Genomic DNA, 21,796 nt, shown 5'->3' with positions numbered 1-21,796 from the left:
TTATTGTTTAAGATGAATGTTGTTTATTATTTTTCCTGTTATGATACTAGAGAACTGAAGCTTTCCATCAGCCAGGGTAAGTGGCTTCTCTGATGGATAGAGGTCTTATTACTTTCTGTGTAGAGCTGTTGCTGCCAGTCCTCCTTACAAAACCTAGTGATTGACGAACCCAGAGAACCTGAGAGAGAACCCAACCAGAACCGTATGAGGTCTAAGATTTACCAGATACAGACACGTCAGATGCTGGACCCAAGGTCAGCAGCAGAGACTCCCACACCCAGGGAAAGGTTACAGGTCACTTTAGCATTATTTAGCAGGTATAATGTTTACCATGACCTCTATCTTAGTTTACCTGTGCTACATTTTTAATGATGTGTATCCAAAATGTTGTGGTTTCTAAAACAGAGTGGAAACACAAGGCAGAGCCCAGCAGTAACATTTTGCTGGTTCAGGTTATGGAGAGCTCTGGGTGTCAGTGAGTTCCTGTAGTGAAGACGTGGTTACGCGCATGTGTAGACTGACAAAACTGAGTAAAAACCCACAGCGCCTGCAGCCTAAAAAATTGAATTAAATGCACACAGTCAGTCCTTTTTCAATCTCTGCACATATCACATCCTACAACCCCTGAGAGAGGGAGGGAGAGAAAGCGAGAAGGAGAGAGAAAGACTTATGAAAAATAAAGAGAAGACGCAGATAATGAGAAACCCTGAGACTAAAGTCAGAGAAACAGAGTAAGAAAGAATGAGAGATGAAGAGGGAGGGAGAGGCCAGATTAGTGAAGCATATCTCTAGACCAGCATAATTACCCATCATCCTCCTCTGTAATACTTCTCTTATCACCAGGCTCTTTAGAGAGAAGAGGTTCAGAAACTTTGGAAACTGATCTGCACTTATTTCTCTCTCCTCTGCTCCCCTGCTGTCGGTGCAGCAGGTCAGGAGGATGGAGGGATGGATGGAAAGTGAGGGAGGAATTAGACGGGGTGATGTGGACAAGAGAGAAATGAAAGAGGAGAATCTGAAGCCAAATGTGATTTTAGGATGGAGGGAAGAGACAGACACAGAGAGCAGAGGATGCTGTTTATAGTACGAAGGGAACGAGAGAATTAAGGTAAAGAAGTGAAGAACATTAAGAGGCGTACAGTATCTTCATGTAGGTGCAAATTGTAGGAAAAGTGCAGAGGTGCAGTTCAGTTTTTCTCATTTTAATAGCTTGTGAGCCACAAGGAGGAAGAAGGTTGTAGTGGGAGGTGTGTCACTCAGTGTCTAGCAGTGCACTGTAATTTTGGTGCAAAGCTTAATCACATTTTCTGTTGCCTGCCAACTGTCTGGTGGCCCAGGTCGACAGTGCATGATGCTCCTGATTTCTGATGTTTTTGTCACCTTAATTGGTGGAGGCAGACCCAAGAAAAACTTCACACAGCCACAAAAAACATGGCTTTGCTTGATACTAGCTTTGCTTGTCATTTTCACATTCATCATACAATTTTTAAAACACAAAGAAAAAACTGTTTCATTATAACGGAAGGATGGGCAGAAGGGCAGAGTAAAGGCTGGTGTCTGATTGTTGTGAATTAGCTTCCAGTGGCACACATTGTTAAGCTATGATTTTGAATGCCAGATTGATACTATCACCAGAGGGGATCGTTCATATTTGATGAGTCTGTAAATGGTTAGGGATAGAATTGTGGTTCGCATTTTTCTGCCTTTTTTCTGTCACCAGAAGCATTGAGAGAGATATATATATATATGTAGAAAGAGGGAGGAGTGGAAGGAGGGGAAGTGTGCGCAATGAAAATGGAGGGAATGACGAAACATTAGGCAAGGAAAACAGAGGGCAAAAGAGAGAGAAACAATAGATGAGATTGGGGGAGACGAGGGTGGGAAGAGGATTAGATTTGTGGGTGATGGTGAGGGAAAAGGGTTTGGGTGAGAGTGAGAGGAATGATGGAGAGAAAGGGTTAAGAATGGAGGGAGGAGGGAGAAACAAGAGGAAGGAAGAGGACAAGCAGAGGGAGGGGATAAAATAAATAGAGAAAGAGAGAGGGATGGAGGGATATGTTTGATACAAAATGGATGAGGTTAAAGTGTTACAGCTGTAGCAGTTAGTGTTTTCCATTATTCATTGGGTGGTTGAGTTAGATTGAGGTTTTCATGAGCACTGATTCTAGTCAAGTGGGTTTCAAATTGTTTCCCTGGGCGCCCACATCTTCAAAATTGAAGGTTTTTACTCCAAAATACTGTACATCCATCTTTTTTTACTGGCTGAGGGATGTTTTATTACACAGGGTTTCCAAATACAGATGCTCCAAAACCGCATCCTACAAGCAAATGAATGGAGAGAGTGTTCAGTGAGTTTTACTTTCTGTGCCAGAGATCATTTGAATTTGTCAGAGTAGGTGGAAGTGCCAAATGATGCAGATTAAAATTCCAGTGGTTTCCCTCCTCTTCCATTATTTATGTCAGCAGCTGTTCTGTTGTGCAGACCAAACTAACAAGAAACCACATGTTGAAGCCAATATCTATCATCATTTCACCGCAGCTCGTCTCTTCTTTAATCCGCTTTTTCCCATCGACACATAAGAGCTTTAAAGGCTCTTTCAAACATATACAGCCTCTCTGGTTTAAATATTCTCAACACAAAGATTTACTTGGTTTGCTCTTTGTGGCGCCCCGAGGTCTGACAGTCTGTTTGTGGGTTGCAGGGGTTTTAGGAGGGAGATGATTTGTTGTAGTGCTGCTGTCAGCCACTAATTAAAAAAAGGAAGACTACTTCTTATACACATGTGGTCAAAAGTCATGTGTTCTGTATCTGTGTGGCATTATTAAATCTACATTGCAATTTCTGCTGCCTGGAGGACAGGAAAACGTCAGCACAGCTATGCTACATACTACATGCTAATGTCTTAGCAAAGACTTCTCCTCTTCTTTATCTCCTCTGCCATGCACTAACTCGCCCTTCATTTATGATCCTTCCACCCTTGTGCTCCTGCCTCTCCCCATCAACTGACCTCCTTACCCATCTGCACACCTATTCCCACTTCCCCAGTCTACTTAGGTGCATATCAGCTAAGTATGTAGTGTGCTTCAATTGCTTTTCCATCCCAGTGTTGGTCTATAAAGTACTGAGAAAAATTGCACGGGTCACTTTGGCCTGCTGCGTATTCCGCTTTCTTCACTTGCCGCTTGTTTTGCTTGATGATCTGCTATTTTGAACCACATAGGCCATTCACCATTCAGGAATTACACTCCATCATTACCCATTCTAGGTAAATACTTGCTTCTTCTGTCTGCATGTGGCATGCAATACATATTTTTGGCATCAAAATATGTGTGTCAGATCACACAACACCGTGCACAACAGGCAGCGTTTGTTGTCCTAAACAGTGGACTGACAGGAAGTGGCTGTTTACAGGTTTGAGAGAGAGCTGCTGGGAGCAAATCATCAGCCTTTATACTGACTGGAAAACCAAATCAGTTAGCTAAAACCTGCAGAAAACCTGCTGACTTTCTCTAGCTTGTGCAGTACTGGCATCCCTTTCATATTGCAGAAAGTCATGTCATTCAATTTTAATATTTAAAATATCACCTAGTATAGCTTTAACATACTCAGAAGCAATTAAAATGCATTCGCACTGTGTTTGGCCATGCTTACAAGAACATATAATGCTTACTGACACATTATATCAGCACTCATAAACTATTCAGCTAGCAAGTACAAGCATCTCATGAATGTTAATGACTAGTTATCTATCAGAGATTATATATTAGAGTCTGTGCTATCTAAAGTGAAATGCCAACCGAGTAACGTCACTGCTTTATGTCAAGTGATGTGCTTGGAATGTGTGCAAAATCAATTCTACATAATGCAGCAGTCATGATGCAACATTCATGAAAATTTTCAGCATTTTTTAAGATATTACACATCTAGTAATTGTCATTCGAAACAATAATCACTTAAAAAATAATCAGACTAAATTAATTGTATGCTTCTCAATCAGTTTTGTTAATTTAGATTCAATGTACCAAGTGATTTGCAAGTATAGGGAGATGCAGCACATGCACGTCCAGCACAGGACCGAGGTATGTCTTTAGTGCACTCGCAAAACTGCAACTTGAAACCAAAACTAACCAGATCAAATGTATACAGTCTAACAAAAACATGATTTTCAGGTGTGAAAACACCCCATCACTCATTAACTCTTACCACTGATGTTATCCACACAGGGATTCAAACTAGTGGCTTTGCAGTTACAAGCCGACTCCTGTAACATCTGGGCTGCTGCCCCCCCACTGTCAGTACCTGCAGGGAACCAGGGAGATGACAACAGCATATCGTAGCTGGTGGCTTCATACAAAATTAGAATTGTCCTGTCAGAAAACATCACATGTTGTTCCAGAGTAATTTGGGAGGCCATTTAAATTTTCTGGCTGTCTTTAAGGCATTTCTGCTTCATTAGATCATTTACTGAAAAGCACCACAGAAAAGACAAGGAACAGAAAGGAGATGACAGGAAACTAAGGTCATGAGTCCAGTGAGACAGGATTGTCACTGTGCTTACCAACCTCAGAGTCTGATTGTGTGACAAAGATATTGTTGAATTCTACAATAAAATAGTTTTAGTCCTGTACGCAAACTTTTATTCCCTATTCGTCCCCCCAGTCTGCTTGTATCATGCATCCTGAATGCAGGTTTATTAGATTTCCATTCTTCTTGTACTCTATCCTCCCCAACCACAACACTGGTCTGTGCTCTTCCCGTACATGAATAATAGTTTGTTTTTTCCATAATTCATGAGTCGCTTGTATTATATTGAGGTTTTCATGAACTCAGATACTTGAATGAAGCAGCTGTTAAATTTTTAAGCCCAGGGCTCAAACTGAATAAAATCACTCTCACTCTGTCAGCCAGATTCAATAGAATATTGTTCTGTTGTCATGTAAGAATTTGATAGAAAACAGACTCCTGGTGTGTTTTTGGGACTCAGCCCATTGTTGGAGAAACACTGCGTTGGCGTAAATGTACCTCAGCTTAACCATATGACTAACCAGATTATTTTGCTGATGCCTGTGATGTCAGGCCACATTTTGGCAAAGTCTAGACTTAGACTTAGACTTAGACTTAGACGGACTTTATTGATCCCTTTGGATGACTCCCTCGGGAAATTACATTTCCAGCAGCAAATACAGGCAGAAGATGTAAATAAAATAGGAAAGAATATAAATATAAATAGAATTGGATTGAGGGTGAGGAAACTGGCTCTTGGTTGCATTTTAAAGTTGAAAATATCCATAGGATATATATAAAGCACACCGTCTCTTCACAAGAAGAGTAAGAAGAGTAGAGGAAAAAAAGAAAAGTTAAAGAGCTAAAAAGAGCAAAAGAAACTACGGAGCTACTGGAGAGGCAGCCGTCTCCCACAGCGCCAAACTACTACGAGTCTATTACAGGAACAGGACGTTACAGTCAACCTGGACTTAACATCCCCTTATGACTGGCACCACATTAGCAGTCATAGAAGAAAGATAACAAGCCTAAAAGTCTAAACTCGCTCAACAAAGGAGAAACTGCTTAATTTGGTTGTTTTGTAACCATTAGCAAAAGTGGAGCTAATGATGTGAAACGTTTTCTGAGAGTAGTGTAGACATTAAGATCCAAATCCCTTTTAGAGCAGGATGTTCCTGAGATGTCAGCAGCACCACTGAAGGAGCAAAGGATACTGATAAGTGCCCTCTTTGCCTAAAGCTGCACTAATCAAGATTTTTTTATCAAGCTCAGATGAAATGACCATGTGTAACGTGAGAGGGATCCATCATACTGTCAAAGCTGCAGAGAGCTGTTACAGTGAAAAACGACCTGCTCTGTAGATTAGAGACTCCTCATAGACAGCTGCTCACATCTTAAAAGATCCAGCGCCACGTTCAGCTGTTGAAAGTGACCTCTGATATCTACAAACACAAAACTTCATTGTAAACAAATCCTCAGAGCAGAAAACTTGTTCTTGTGCGGAGGCATCCATCTGGGAGGAGGCCAGCCGCAGGTTTTTAATAAAGAAGGCAGGGAAACATTGTTTAGATTCAGATGGCATCTGTTTGAGATGATTTCTCAGAGGGCGACTGATGAGTTGGAAGTTATTTTATCACTTGTTAGCCAAATTAAAAATTTGGTGAAGTGCAGAACTTTTTTATTAAGCACTGTCCTAGTAGCAAATGACTTGGACTTAGTTCATTAGAGAAGAGGTGGAAAAATAATTGTATTACTGTGGATCAATTATGTTTTCATTACCTTCTGAGTGTGTCTGTGTTTGGTCCTCACTCCAGCTTGATATTTAGTTGATATATTTAGTTTAATTTCATTGAACTATTGTTATTAAGTTTCTTATTATAACTTCAGTGATTATAGTTATAGATCACTACAGATTAGTTGTTGAGTTTAGAGGGGTTTTTGCCTCCTGAGGAGATAAATGAATAAATGGAATTCACTGTTGTTCACGTTTTTTAAGATAGAAGTTAAAAGATCTGAGAGACTTTGATAAGGGCCAAATGTCATTCATGGATGTACCTCATGTAGAAGTACCACAGGAGACTGTGGTTTATTTCCTGTGTGACACCGACAGTCAACATTGATTCTTAAATCAACGACTGAGATGTAAGTTCCCTTGAAGGTTTTAAATCCTTTAATAACTGCACCATTGTTATATTCTGATACACAAATCTCCTGTAGCTCTGGATTTGGTGTATTTTGCATGTCACAACCCATACTCTCTGATCACTGTGTGGAGCATGTAGTGTATCTGTTTCCAGAAATGTGTTTTGCTTTAAAGTAGATCATTTGATGGGAATCATCAGATTTAGTTAGGACTGAAAGCAGCAGTCACCCTTACCTCTGTCATCTCCCCATGAACAGCAGACCAATGGTTTTCAATTCTGTGCCATTATGCCCAAAGATTATAGAGGCTTTCATTTTAACCACGCACCACAGCGGGTCATTTCCCTGTTCAGTTTTCATTTTATCAGTGAAATCAGCTGCTGCAGTGTTTTTATAAAATTAAACTTCTGTATTCTCCTGAGTCCTAATGGCACATTTTTTGAAGAGGTTTAATATGGTTCCATACCAAATCATCAGCGACAAAAACCTTTCCATATGGGGTCTGGGATTAAACCTGATCAAACTCTGTGTGTGTGTGTGTGTGTGTGTGTGTATTAGAGCCATTTCTGAAGAGGCCTTTACATCCGCTATCCTTTCCTCATATTCTCAATCTACTGCATCAGTTTATCATGTGTAATCTACGCATTTGCAATGACATACGTGCATGTAGGTCAGAGATTATACTGTGTGTGTGTGTGTGTACGTACAGTATGTTTCTTTTGCATGTGTGTGTCATGGTGGAGGGCCTCTCCATATTTCCCATCCTTCCTTTATTACCAAGTCACAACTCATCCATCATGACTGTTCATTTGTCTCCCATCACTGCGTCTGCTCACTCTCCCTCAGGTTAACAGTATTGGCATTTCACTTAGAGATGCAAAGCACGTTTCCACTTACACAGCGATACAATATTCAACATTCAGCCCACGTAAAATGCTCCCCCGATGCTGCTAATTCTAATTCACGGCCGCGCTGGTAACAGCAGCCACCCCTCATGCCACCTAAACCCTTTCCTTCCTCACCCCCTTCATACTTTACTACCCTTCTTTAATTCTTATTTTATTCTATTCTTTATCAATCGCAGTAAACAAGAACTCACACAGATGTAAAAATTCACTCTTCCTGTCTCTTCCTTTTGATGCTGGCCCAGTTGTTCATGGATTACGCCATAATTTAGCTTTTCCTCTGTTATTTCAAAGCTAAAACCCAATAAGTGCTTTACACATGATGGTGGAAAAGTGTTTAAAAAAGTGTTAAAAGCTCAAAAAATAAACAAACAAAAAACAGTGAGGAATGCATTCTTGCATTTAAATAAAAACAAAGGTAGAAAACTGAGTTTTTTTCTCTGAAAGCCAACTCTAAAACACAGCAGACGTGTCTCTTTTCTTTTTATGCCATACAAGGCTAACATTAGATGCACCAGCAGAACATGACAACAAGTACTAGATGAACACACCGTTCATGTTCAGCCATATCTCCAATATGTTCATCTTTATAGATTCAAACACAATAATTATCCATTTGTAAAATATCTTTCTACAGTAAAATTATTCCAAGCAGATGCTAACTTTTTCATTTCCACTTCACTTCATCCTCTTATCATTGTTCCAGATTGCCAATACCAAGTTTTTAAGTTGTTCCTTCTTTCTTTTAAACATTACAAACTGTTCTGTTGTTAAAGGATCCCACACAGATTCAATCACCAATTCAACATGGTTGGATTTGAGACATATCCTGTGGACATTTCCCATTAAACCCTGATGGTTTGGAGTCAGTTATTGTACAATAATTCTATTAAGGGTCCCTTGTTTTGGTTATGTTGTACCTGAGCTACTGCTGAGACGTATCATACAGTGAGGCCTTTGGCCTGTCAAAATACTGCCTGACGGACTCCACATAGACCACATGTGATTTGCAAATAGGCCAATAACGTGCCATCAGATTACTGAATTGTCAGAAAATGTGACATCTTTCCTCTGCCACTTTTTCTCTGGATTTTCAACTGCTGGAGCAGAGACTCACTCACTCTTCACATTCAGACAGTGGCACTCTGTTACACCTGCTTCTCAGTATTTTCTTTCTTTTCTCAAACACCACCTTGTCTACTAACTTTCTTTCACACACACTGAGCACATATTTCACTTTTCAGTACAGCAAACTCTTTGTGCTCTCGCTCCATTTGTTTTGGTCTCAGAAGTAATATCGTTATATCACACCAGCTAAAAGGAATTCTCACAACATTTTAAGTATTTTCTGACCTTATAAACACCCTTTATGTAGAGAATTAGTATCCTCTCCCTTTGATGAAGGTGGAGAAATTCAGAAATGGGCATAAAACGTTGTTATTACACCAAATAAGGACACATATTATTTTTTACATATTATCTTGGCTGTGTATGAACATATACTCCATTTGCTTGTCTAAACCTTGTCTGAAGAAATGTATCCTTCAGAGTGATGTTACTCTCTGTATGTCTGGGGTCAAATAAACCTCAGAGAGGTCAAAGTCATTGGTAAAACGGATTTGGGATTTGGGAGTGGTCTGCTGCAGGAGAAGCTCTGTCAGAGCCAGTAACAGATATTAAGCAAATAAACATCCATCAATAGATAGATAGATAGATAGATAGATAGGCAGGCGGTATGGGTGTGTCTTTTTGTTGCATTCCCCCCCCTCCCATCACTACAACCACCAGTCAGTCAGCCTCGTGCGCCCACAGCCGCCTCCAACCGGCGGGAAGCACGCGCTGGAATCTGTGGCTGAAAATCAAACTTTAAACGTCCGTAAAAAAAAATTCCCCCCCGCGGCAGCTGTCCCTGAAAGAACGGATCAGACGCAGAGGGATGTAGCGGAGGAATTAATCGGACAAAGAAGGAAATGTGACCGACAATGTGACGTTTCGGAGCCTCGTCGAGGATTACCACTGTCTCCAACGGTGGGGTGATTTTTTTCTCCTCTAAAAATAGGCGACTTTCTGTGCGCGCAGCCTGCAGCAGGTCTGCAAACCCGCACTAACCGAAAAAGTAGAGCCTTAGTCTTTGCCTCAAGGTCGCTAATTTCCATCAAAACTGCATCTCACCCCCCCAAAAAATGTTTTCGGAGCTCCCCGGTGGATTATCAGAGTCGCTTGCCAGTTGTGTGATTTATTATTGATCACGGAGGACGGAGCTGGACACCGCCCGGACCAGTTTTCAGGACCGGGATTTCATCTTCTTTCGTTGGCGTGGGGAAAGAAAAGGCAGCCAGCGTCCAGTGGAGACGCACATCACTGGAATGCTTCTGGATTGAAATAGTTGAATTTGTTAAATAGGCCCCACCTGGAGGAATAGCTGCGTGTCTTTGGAGATTAGCCGTTCATACACCCAAACGGATGCTTTGATAAGTGAAAAGGTTATTTGCACTCAAGGACGCCGGTGTTGGTGGGTGTAGTTTGTTTTAGTGTTTTCGTCTTGTGAACCTCAAACCGGAGCTCAGCACGGATTTCTACCGGGACTTGAGATGAACCTTAGCGGAATTGAAGCTGTTTAGCCCCATAACGCCACTTTTCTCTGCCTCGTCTCGCTGTGGATATCCCTCTGAGGACTGTGCACGAGTGGAACGGAAGATTAAAACGCATGGCACGAGCTCTTAACGGCCGTCATACTTTAAATACGTTATTATTGGAGTAACTGGGCTTCGGGAGGCGAATGGGAGGCTAATAGGAGTTCTTCAGCAACCATATGACCCCCTCCATCCACCCACCCCTTTCGTTTCAGGAACTATGTGTACGTGAGTGCTTCTCGTGGGTTTGCACGGTGAGACCAGCGGCACCTGGATTCCCGGTTCGCCCCCTTTTTCCCTCTGCCTGACCGCGCGCACGTCTGTTCCGGTAACTCCGCTTCTGCTGCTGCCCGGTCCCGCACACACACACACACACACACACACACACATTCCCGTTTATTCAGCCCCAGAAAACTACCAAGATAGCCTTTCTCTCTCTCTCTCTCCGTGTGTGGATGAGGAAGGAGTCGCGCAGGAGAGGAGACCAGGAGTTGGGATAAGCTGCCGAGCCTGATCACCTTTAAAGCCTTCCGGGGCTTTTCGCTGTGATTTAACTCGTCTGTCAGTGGACAGACCGGGAGAGGGAGAGGAAGGATTCTGGAGAAAAGAGACAAGACAAGAGGGGAGGATTTGGAGATCGATGAAGGTAAGGCACACTGTTAATAATGCAGGGTGTGTGAGATGGCGGAGGATGCTCGGTGGGACCGAGCTCTGCTATGCAGCTAAATTTTTTTCTGCCACGGGGATGCCACGCTCATCCCGGTGCCAACAATAGTTTTATTCTTAGTGCCCAGGAAATGAATCGTCGCTGTAATCTGATTAGGCTCTGCCATAACCTCGCTCTGTGTGTGATTGCTCTTTTTTGCGCCTGTGTTGGCACCGGGGACTCTCTCATTCACTTAGGCTATAGACCATTTATTTAGCGCTCTCCAAAATCTAGCACACCGGCGCTCGCGCAGTTGACAGTGTCTGTGGTGCTTCAATCGGTGAAAGGCTAATTGTTATTTTGGCGTCTCACGCGTGTGCTGCGATGCATTGGCCAGGCTGGCAGCCGCGCCGTGCCTGTATGGGAATGTGTGCGTGCGTGTACGTTGGGCTTCTGCGCGCGCATGTATGGATGGCATCCGTTCGCGCGCGCGCGTGTGTGGGAGCGCAGTAATAGAACCCATTTTGGGGGGAGCTTTCTCACTCGCTTTCTCTGGCTGTCTGTCTCACTCTCTGTTTCTAAAGCTGCCTCATCATGCCGCTCCAGTTGACTGGCGTTACAGCCACATCTATTATGCAGGAGGCTAGGAGATGAGAACACAAGAGGGGAGGAGAGGTGAGGAGAATGGGGAGGAAAAGGAGACACAGGAAGGAAAGGAAAGAAGATCGCAGAGTAAGGAAAGGTTAGATAAGGAAAGATGGTTAAAGTTAGTAGAGAGAGCAGTAGAGGACAAGGGACAGAAGGATGGGAGGAGGTGGACGGAGGAGGAGGGGGGGTGAGGAAAAGACCAGAGAGCATTAAACAAGGAATACAGAAAAAGACGAGGGCAGAGGAGATGGATCACAATACAGGGGAAGGTGGGAGAGGACAGGGAGAAGGAGGGGATGGGGGATGATGGGAGGAGGGCGTACAGAGCGTAAAGAGGAGGCCGTAGAGGGGCAGTAGGACTGAATGCTACTGGGTATAAAAATATTTTTTGTGCAATTTCACAACCAGTCCTCACTGTGGCACAGAAAACAACCTAGCAGGACACAGGTGTGGTTTGGTAACATGCCTATAAGAAGCCAGGGAGTGTTTAGGAAGTAGTGACAACTCCACACTGAGAGAGCTTCTGCTCCAAAGAAAGATTTGGAATAGCTGTCCAAAAACATCTCTGTAGGCATCTGAACAAGCTGTTTGTAGTTCATGGAGCTGACTGGGATTCAGGACCACGGAGAGCTCCTCAGAGGCTTCAGTGCAGTGGGGAGAGCTGGTGAGAGAGAGTTTCAGGACCATGGAGAGCTCCAGTATAGTTTGTCTGTCTTAGCTAGTGTGCACTTGTTGTTAGCACCACAGACAGCTCCAGCAGTGTTGGACACAGATGCATGTTTATGGACAGATGGATAGAAGTTGACAAATATTCTTGACCATGTACAGTTCCTCTGAGATATTTTGATACCCAGGAACAGTGACCTCAGTAGTACTGAGGTTAGACAGAACATGGGGAGCTCTGGCACTGTTGTTACACCATAGTGAGCTCTAGATGGTTCACACAACCATGGAAAGTGCTGACATGGTAGTGATTTCAGCACCATGGTAGGGAAATGCTGATGTAGTTTAATAACCCTGAAAGGCTCCAGTATAGTTTCGGTGCCAAAACAAGGTTCTGCTTGGTTTAAACGCCTCAGAGAGCTCCTTTGAGAGACTGATCTCTGACAGGTTTCAGTAACCATTCAGAGAGCCAGTGTAGTTTTAAGAACCCTGGAGAGTTCCGACCCTAGAGTCGGTGCTACAGTGAGCTCCTGCATGGTTTTAAAACCATGAATAATTCCAGCAAAGCTGCTTGTAGTTCATGGATAGATTCAGACAAGTTGAAAGTCAGAAATCATGCAGTGTGTTTCTATTTATTCATGAGACATAACATCATCTAGTCATGGTTTTTAGTGTGCAGAGAATACTCTGCAGGGTGAAACCTCCCATGGTGGCAAACATCTTGCCTATTGAGGTGTTCTTGAGCAAGACACTGAGTCCCTGACCTCTGGAGGGAGGGTTAATTGAGAAGAGAATATCTATAGTAAGATCAATAAAACATTTTTTATTGTGGTTTCCATCCATGGATCCATGGATAACTGTAATCTATTTTTAGAACCATGAACAGGCATTTATACGTTGCAAAGGACTCCCTTAAGAATACAAGTCTAGATTATTTAGTGCTGCTGCTCAGTATTGATATTATATTGTACAGCTCATCTCTGCATTTTCTTGCACATTGTTACTCATATTCTAATTTCTGAATAATTTATTTTATAATCACCAGTGCATAAACGCGTGTTTGCAGCCATAATTTGCAGATGCATTTTCTAAAATAACTAACTGATCTTGATACTCCCAGATATGCTGATCCTAAGGTTTGGTATCAGGGCCAGTCCAAGCAGATTTTAATGGATTGGTATTGCCTTTATTAAAGCTGTTGAAAATATGAACCTTTCCTTTCTGAACTCTACGGGGTTCTGTCCACCTCAGCTCTCCTTTACCACATCAGGTAGCATATTCTTCTTTTAGCCAGTACTGATGGCTGCTTTCATTGGGTAAAGGACAACCATTGCAGGTAGCGGATCACAGTGACTGCTGCTATTTAACCCTAATACTGTGAGTAAGTTGATAATTTTTTTGTTGTCTGTTTAAAGAGCTCTTTCTCAGTTGGTATCTACTAAGCCAAAAATCTTTTGTGAGGAAAGAAGTGTCACTGTAACAGTCCCAGTTAATCTATCATAAACCTAACACTGTTTAACCAGAACCTCCAGAGATCAGATTTAGATCATGTGTCTTAAGTTAAATGGATTTCTAAGACATGATGCTCTGAGGAAGCTGTTTCCTCCCCTCACGATGTTAAACTCAAACTCAAGTTCAGTCCCATCAGACAGAATGGAGGCTAGTGCGAATGTAAGCATTGCCCTGAGCACCTAAGAGAGTGCTTTTGAAGTTGCAGTGATTTCAAGACCTTGGGGGGAGCCTCACAAACTCAGAAAGCTTCATGTAAAAGTCAATAGAAACCAGAAAATGTAGACTCAGAAAGTTTTTAAGGATTTTGGAAAGGAGGTAAGTTGGTGTTTTGGTCAGTGTAGATTTCCCCAGGCTAGCTCTTATCAAGACTGCTTTGATTATTTTTGTAACAGCCTTCCTAATCCCAGTGCGGGCAACGAATTCACTGTAAATGTGTGTTATGAGAGGACTGACAGTCGTGTATGATACTGTGATGGATTCAGTTGCCAGAGGCAGATAGACAGGTTAGACCAGTTGGGAAGGATAGAGGGTAACAGAGACAACAGGAAAGCAGATGGACAGACAGACAGGAAAGCAGATGGACAGACAGATATGTAGGCAGACACACTCTTATTCATACAGTAAAGAAGAGACAGACTGGCTCAGAAAGGCAAAGCAGGTAGACAGGGAGCCAGACAGGCAAAATAAGAGTCAGCCAGGTAGCCTGCCATCCAGTGCCATGCTCGAGTGTGATAATAGAGTGAAATGTGTTAATGTGAGTGGAGTGATGCATTGTTTTGTGGTGACTATTATCATATGGAGAGCATTACAGTGTGCTTCACATCCCATTAGCAGAGAGAGAGAGAGAGAGAGCACATCCCCACCTCCACACTTACTCTCAGCACGCTACTCTGATGTGTTTTCCACCTTCTTCTACCCATGACACATTTCTTTGGCTGCTGTATTTTACCTAATCAGACAGCACAGAAAAGACCAAGCTGTTATTCATGAACGGCCCTCAAACACAACTCCTATGCATCTTATCAAGTACAAGTTGAAAATGTGAATTATAGCGAAGGACTAATAATTACTCACACTCTTCTTAAACCATCTGATTATATTTTAATTACTTGTTAAATGTTCTTGTGTGTGAAAAAAATGTCTGATTGTGCCTCACTAACAGTCCAACAACTTTTAAGATGAACACAAACAAACAAAAATGAAAACGACACAAAAACAATAACCTCAGATATGTAACAGCAAAAGGAAAGATTGTATATTTACTGTATACGTGACTTAATCAATAGATGAATTACAAAAATAGCCATTTGTTGATGCAGTAACCAAGTAATTGTCTGATTATTTTAGTATTACCTCTGCAAATGTACACTCATTTTCAAGTTTATCTAAAAAGATAAATCATGTTTTTGTAGAACACAGTTAGGAACCTGAGAGCAAGTGTTCCTGTTGGACAGTGCTGGTGAAACCTAAAAAGATTTTGTCTTGTTCAGTGTGAATTTGGTCTCTATCCATCTATTAACCTTATAAAGGTCATAATTGAAGTTCCCCAATGTTTGGCTTTGAAAACTAGTGCAAAGTGGATTAGCTACATGGCCATGAATTAAAGAGTACTACATGATCTTAACAGTAAAATTACACCTAACTGGTGTCAAATCTGGGGCTTCCCTGTTTAATTTAGACCTTGAAAGTATAACATACCTCATAGAGTATTGGCAGCTACACGGTCTGGTAATTCAAATGACACTTTGGCCACCGTCCAGCACGCCTATGATCAGACCTCTCTCTTCTTAAACCTGCTTGGCAGCTGAGACACAAAACTGGCTGATGCACTTCTAATTTCCTTTGAGCTTTGCTCTGTTCAAAAAAAAAAAAAAAGAAAAGTTATTTTCCTGCTCCTCGAATTAGGTTGTGTTTTGATCTTTGCAAGCTGTCATGCAGAAATGTTTCTTTTCCTTTCCATACAACTTTAAATGTAATTCAGGTTGTTAGTTTTTGAGCTATCAGGAGTCAATTTCAGAGGCAGTGCTTGTTACCCATAAAGGACTGTTACGTAACAACACCCCCACTCCAGTGACAGATAAGCAGGTAAGAGGCTGTCACAAATATCCAGATCATAATGTGTGATTTACATTCCAGTGGAAATTCTGCATCCTGTCTGGTTAAGGAATTAATCTGTGGCTTAATCTCCCAGCCTGGAGCTATACCCCCAATCCCTCCATCTATTCACCCATCTGTTTCTTCATCCATCTGTCCATCCAACCAGCCAGCTCACTTGCCTTGCCTGCTCTCACTTTGCAGCTTACTTTTTCCCTGCAGGTGTACCATTTTCTACATAAGACATTACATTTAAATGAGATGTTACCATGACTATCTGTACTCCAGTCTGTGGTTCCCAGGAGCTTCTTATCAGATAATTTTATTTCCTTTCCACTCTCACTGGCTTTGCAGACGTCACATGAGGTGTTTTTTTTTAATTCAATCAGCAGTTCAACACGAACAGCCACCACTGCAGCAGAACATTTGAACTTAGAATTACTGTAATTTAATAAAATACTCCTCTAAAGCACTGAGAACTGTGGTGTATATTTATCTTAATTCCCCCCCGTTTTGCAATAGGTCTCTCGAACATTAAGAGGTGTAGCCTGGTAGTGCAGTTTAGACTCCATGGTTTGGTTATGATAATGATGAGTACAGTAGTACTGCAGCTAGATTCAATGTTTTGCTTAGGTTTGAGTATTGATTCCCAGTCTGATCTGATGTGTTGCTGGTAGTGTATGGTTTTTACCCAGTGCTTTAATATCCACAAACACCCACACACACACAAGCCACAAATGCTGTGATATGGCGTTAATTTGTTTAATCTCCTCCTCATCTTCACCTCTCCTCCTCATGTTTTGTCTCCAGTTTATTTTTGTAATTTCTTTTCTCAAAACATGGTTGTGATGAAGCTTGTCTAAACAAACCAGAGAAGTGTGACCTACATTTCTGCCCAAATAAGGGATTGCAGTTCCTGTGCTTTGTCAGACTAATAAGGAAATTAACAGTGGTGTAAAACGATTGCCTCCAACTGTGCCCAAACCTACACACTTGTTTTTGTCAAGGTGTCAGGGTTTTCTTTATTTGTTGAGTACTGAAATAAATCAAAATAATATAGAATAATCAACTTCTACCTGCATCGAGCTACCACTACACTTGTAAAATATCATACTAGTTGGTTAGTTTGTTTGGTGTACTACTGAAACCTTAAAAATATGTTGTCATCCTACCTTGACAGTAGTCTTAACAGTGTAAGAAATTATCATAATGTTCAGATTCACTGCAATGGTGCAACAATCAAAAATAATCCATGTGTTCAGGTTAGGCTGCCCCACCCTAAGGGCTTATTTGGCACTGAAAAATATCAGCAGTTGCAGCCCTACAAGGATGCACATACGTGAACTTAAAGAAGACTTGAGGATTCCATATTTGACAGCGAAAAGTAAAGTCAACCAGTCATGATCAGCTCCCTGAAACATCAGCAACACTTTGGTGCTGCATCAGTTTTACAAATAAATCCTTCTTGTCTTTCCACTGTGCTTCAGTGACTTTCTTTGTGTGAAACGACAAACCAGATTCCCTCACAGGACAGTAAAGATCCGCTCTGAATTGAATTAAAAGCTCAGAGCAGATAACTCTAAAGTGTAACAAGGGGGTCGTGTCTGTTCTCCGTTGTGCCGCTGGAGTGAGTCTTCACGTGTGATCTGACAGCCGAGGGATTAATGAGAAAATGGTAAAACGTGTCAAGTTTAAATTGAATATGAGCCGGCGTGGAGCGGACCCCCCGAGAACCGGCAGTGTGAGGACACATGACAAGCACAACTCCAGTGTAAATTCAATATGGATGTCAGCATGCTAATCTCAGCAGGACAGTGATCTAATGCTCATCATATCTCACTCTGTCTTTCTGTTTCCACACCACTGTCGATCATTTCTCACTCCCTTCCATCTCTCTTTTTTTTAATCTCTCGTATCCTTTCCCCTTCCTGGCCTTCTTCCTTTTTTTCCCTTTTGTTACTTGACTTATTCCTCTGCCCATCTCTCTCATGCCTTACGTCTCTCTCTCCCTGTCTCTCTCTTTTCCTTTTTCAAGTTGAAGGTCATATCTGACAGCTCGCTGATGGATGGTGCAGTATGATTTAAGAGAACTGAACACACTAACACTGTTTGTGTGTGTGTGTGTTGTTGCACATGCTCAGAGTGACATATCATATGATAAATAGCAAGGAAAAAAAAGCAAAAGCAGATGTGTGTGTTTGTGTGTGGTTGTCCTTTCTGCTACATAGGGTAACTTGAATAACATACTAAGTAGTAGTATTGCCATCTCCTCTGCTGTGACGATTGGTTTGGATATCTTTGCATTTGAGACTGCTGGAGGCTTATGACCATGGTCAAACCTGACAGTGCAATTATTTCTCAGTTAGCAGCCCTAAACGGAAGCTAATAAAATCAGTGTAGTGTGCCCCTGATGTGGTGGACTGTCAGTGTGTTTCATTTACCTCCTGATGCAGCCCTGTTTGTCTGTCATGTGGTGTTAAGGCTCTGCTGCTGCCGGCCGGCTATTTCTCCTGAATCATGTGGAGCCTCCTAAAGGCCAAAGAGTGTGTGTGTGTGTGTGTGTGTGTGTGTGTGTGTGTGTGTGTGTGTGTGTCAGACCCCTTCGAGATTAAAAGACTTGGGATTTTACAGGCAGATATACATGAGCGCTACAGATGTGAGAAGCAGATGGAGGTTGCTGTAAGGTGAAGCCTCTGTAGGTTTATCCTCCATTTCACTGTCCATCAAACACAGTATGACTCACACACACACACACACACACACACACACACACACAAATATAGCAGAGGAGTAAATCAGCGTTCTTTGTTCTTTTGAAACCTGCTCGCTTCCTGTCTGCTCCTCCTCTCATCTGAACTGGCTGCACTCTTTGCTTCTTCTTCTCCTCCAGTTTTCCTCCCCCTCTTAGCTCGAGGTCATATCACAGAGTTTCATGAGTCACAAAGTGCAAGTCCAAATCAAGTCTCATCCCTCTGTAGTAGTTAGAGTAGAATATGTCTATTTTTGTAACAGCTTATGTGCTGTTTACATGTACATGTATATATACAATACAGACACACACACACACACACACACACACACACACATATATATTCAAAGCTCGAACCTAAGTAGATCCAATAAGGGATTTCAAAAGGATTTGGATTTAATAAGTAGGTTTGATACTGACTTTGATTTGATAAAATGCTATTGGACCCCTCTCCTCTCCTCTCCTCCTCCTCCTCTCCTCTCCTCTCCTCCCCTCTCTCCTCTCCCTCTCCTCTCCTCTCTCCTCTCCCTCCCCCTCCCTCTCCTCTCTCCTCTCCTCCTCTCCTCTCCTCTTCCTCTCCTCTCCTCTCCTCTCCTCTCCTCTCTCCTCTCCTCTCTCCTCTCCTCTCCTCTCTCCTCTCCTCTCCTCTCCTCTCCTACAGACCCAGCAGGTGTTAAATAACAGGTCTGATAGCATCCTAAAAATACCCTCAGATTTTCCCTCTGTCTCTGTCTCCTCCTCTTTGTCTCTGTCTTTCTCCCAAACACTCCCATCATCCCCTTCCCCCTTATTCTCCTTTCCTCCTCCCACATCCACTCTTCCTCCTGAATCTCTTTCTCTCTTCCTCCCCTCACTCATCCCTCTCTCTTTAGCCTCAGTGTAAACACAGCCTGTGATTCAGCTCTGCTGCAGTCCAGGCCTCCTGCTGAGACAGAAAATGGAAGCTTGGTTTTAGCTCCAAACGCACAACTTTCCAGGGTTACCACCAAGTATAGGATGGAGGGATATCAAAGGAGGCAGCAGGGAGGAAGAGAAAGGCAGCATTAAAGACAGAAAGAAATGGTGAAAGGCAGAGAGAGAGGATAGATGGCAGCCAATTATGTGGCTCAGCTTAGTGTGAACAGTGGGACAGGGTGCTGTCAGCAGCCAGATAAAAATAGAAACTATCTGTTGGGATGTATGTCTTTGTGTGTGTGTTTGAGAGAGAGAGAGAGAGAGAGATAGAGGCAGAGTCAGAGTGTGTGTGGTTCTGATAATTGTTCTCTTGTATCTGTGTTTGTGGGTTTTACACGTGCATCTGAATGCAACACATCTATTTGCATTTCTTGCTGTTAATTAATTGTGCACTGGGTGTGTGGGTATATCACTGTGTGTGTGTGTGTGTGTGTGTATCCTGGAAGTGCTGTGCAGAGGGGCGGAGGGGAGTAAACATCTCTCGTTTAACAGTTTTCATTTTCTGAGTAGAAAACCAGACACACACACACACACACACACACACACACACACACAAACTCATCAGTCCACAGTAGCAGATTGTATTTTGTGTGTGTGTGTGTGTGTGTGGTGTGTGAGAGAGAGAGAGAGAGAGAGAGACAGAGAGAGAGAGAGAGAGAGACATCCGGTCAGGTTTACCCATGACCAATTATAAAATTACCTCTAATGGGGAAAGAGAATTTGAAGATGGACCTGCGTGTGTGTGTGTGTGTGTGTGTGTGGTGCACCTCACAAACAAACAAGAGCCATTTTGCACTCACTCACACACACTGCCTGTCACACACACACATGCACACACACACACACTGTGAGCTGAATGTCATGTTTGATGTAATGAGTTTCATGGGTGAGTGTCTCCATGTAAGGCTGGGTCATTAAATGGTAATGGTGAGATGAGAGCTAATCTGTCAGACACTGACAGCGGTGATAGATAGAAGGGAGGAGGAAAGAAAGAGGGGAAGCAAGGAGAGGGAAGAAGACAGAGGGGAAGGGGGGGCTGAGAAGAAATGAAAGAAGGGTAAGGAAAGGCAAACTGAGAGGGAGGGGGTAGAGATGAAAGAGAGGAGGCAGAGGGGTTTGGGAGAATGAGAAGAGAGAGAGCGAAGGATGTGAAAGGCAGAGGCAAAAAAAGAAAGGTAGAGAGATTACAGTTTTTACTCTCCTGCTCAAAATATAAACACATCAGAGAAATATATTTTCTAGGACCGGCTGACAAAATATTAACATTCTGTGGATGAAGGTGTGAAGAGCAAATCCGTTTCCTGCTGCGTGAAAATGGAGAAACAATGGCAATATCTGCAGATGAACATCCTCACCTGCCATCAGCTCAGAGGAAGCCATGCATATGTGTCAATATGACTGTACTCACAATATGTGTTCATGTGAATTCTTACGTGTGCATGCATAAGTAGATTGTTTGTTTAGAACGGACGAGGCTGGGAGATGATGTGCACAGTCAGCTAATGCCAGAACATTTATTTACCAGCAGACTTCTATTGATCCTTACTATCTTATTAAAGTGACAGCATTTCAAAGTGGTATTACTGTTTATCCTGACCAGTGACAAAAATAAGCAGGACTTTTTCACAATGCTGTGCTTTGGCTCAAACTCTGTATATGTGGATTTAGGTAGAATATATTTTCAATTTGACTTATTTCAGCTGCTGATTATTTACTTATTGAGTCAGACAACATTTGTTTTATGTAATAGTCATAATTTTTGATTGTCTAGAGATAGAGGGGAAAGTGTTTAAATGCAGATTAGATATTGGTATTGTTTGGAGTTTGGGACTGCTGAGTTACCAAGAGAGGAACCAATAAAAGAAGATATTGCTTTCTAAGCCTGTCTCCTATAGAGGTTACATTTAAATACAACCAAAATGCAGCAGTAAATGTGTGTGAATGAAATCTGAATCAGCTTTATCTCATAACTGCTTTTCCACAGTGGTTAGAGAACATTTTTTCAGGACGGATCTCTTTACTTCAGGGCTCTGATGGAACCAGTGTTCTGTGAAGTCCTGATGGCAGATGGTATTGTGGATTTTGCTCAGTGCAGGGTTGCTGTCGTCTCCCTGGTGACTGACATAACCTCCTCTGCTCTGGAGCTGGCATCCACATTATCTACAGTAATGTTGGTGTTTCAGGGAATCTGGCTTACATTGAATATCTGTTGCTTTATTCTGCCGACAGATGCTTCAGTATAGAAGCTTGTATGATTCTTCACATTCTTCCATATGTGTGGCTAAATACCCCTGTAAAAACATTGACTTATCTAAACAATGCATTGACGTGAAGGTTAAATCAAGG

At 42.3% G+C, this 21,796-nt stretch overlaps 1 protein-coding gene across 3 annotated transcripts in view; it reads left to right on the top strand.

Moving 5' to 3' along the window:
* The first annotated feature begins 9,286 nt into the window (after positions 1-9,286).
* si:cabz01090165.1 (uncharacterized protein LOC100333421 homolog) overlaps positions 9,287-21,796 on the top strand; it is a 235,488-nt gene continuing 222,978 nt past the window's right edge. For 2 of the 3 annotated variants that reach the window (XM_018685262.2, XM_018685261.2), the window contains exon 1: positions 9,287-10,830. The gene's annotated coding sequence lies outside the window, so the exon portion shown is untranslated. The remainder of the gene's footprint in view (positions 10,831-21,796) is intronic. The other variant, XM_051065438.1, reaches the window with a different exon arrangement.

The sequence above is a fragment of the Lates calcarifer genome, linkage group LG21, assembly GCF_001640805.2.
Source record: "Lates calcarifer isolate ASB-BC8 linkage group LG21, TLL_Latcal_v3, whole genome shotgun sequence".
NCBI lineage: Eukaryota > Metazoa > Chordata > Actinopteri > Centropomidae > Lates > Lates calcarifer.
Note: the sequence above shows the minus strand (reverse complement) of the source record. Positions and strands in the feature narration are given on the sequence as shown.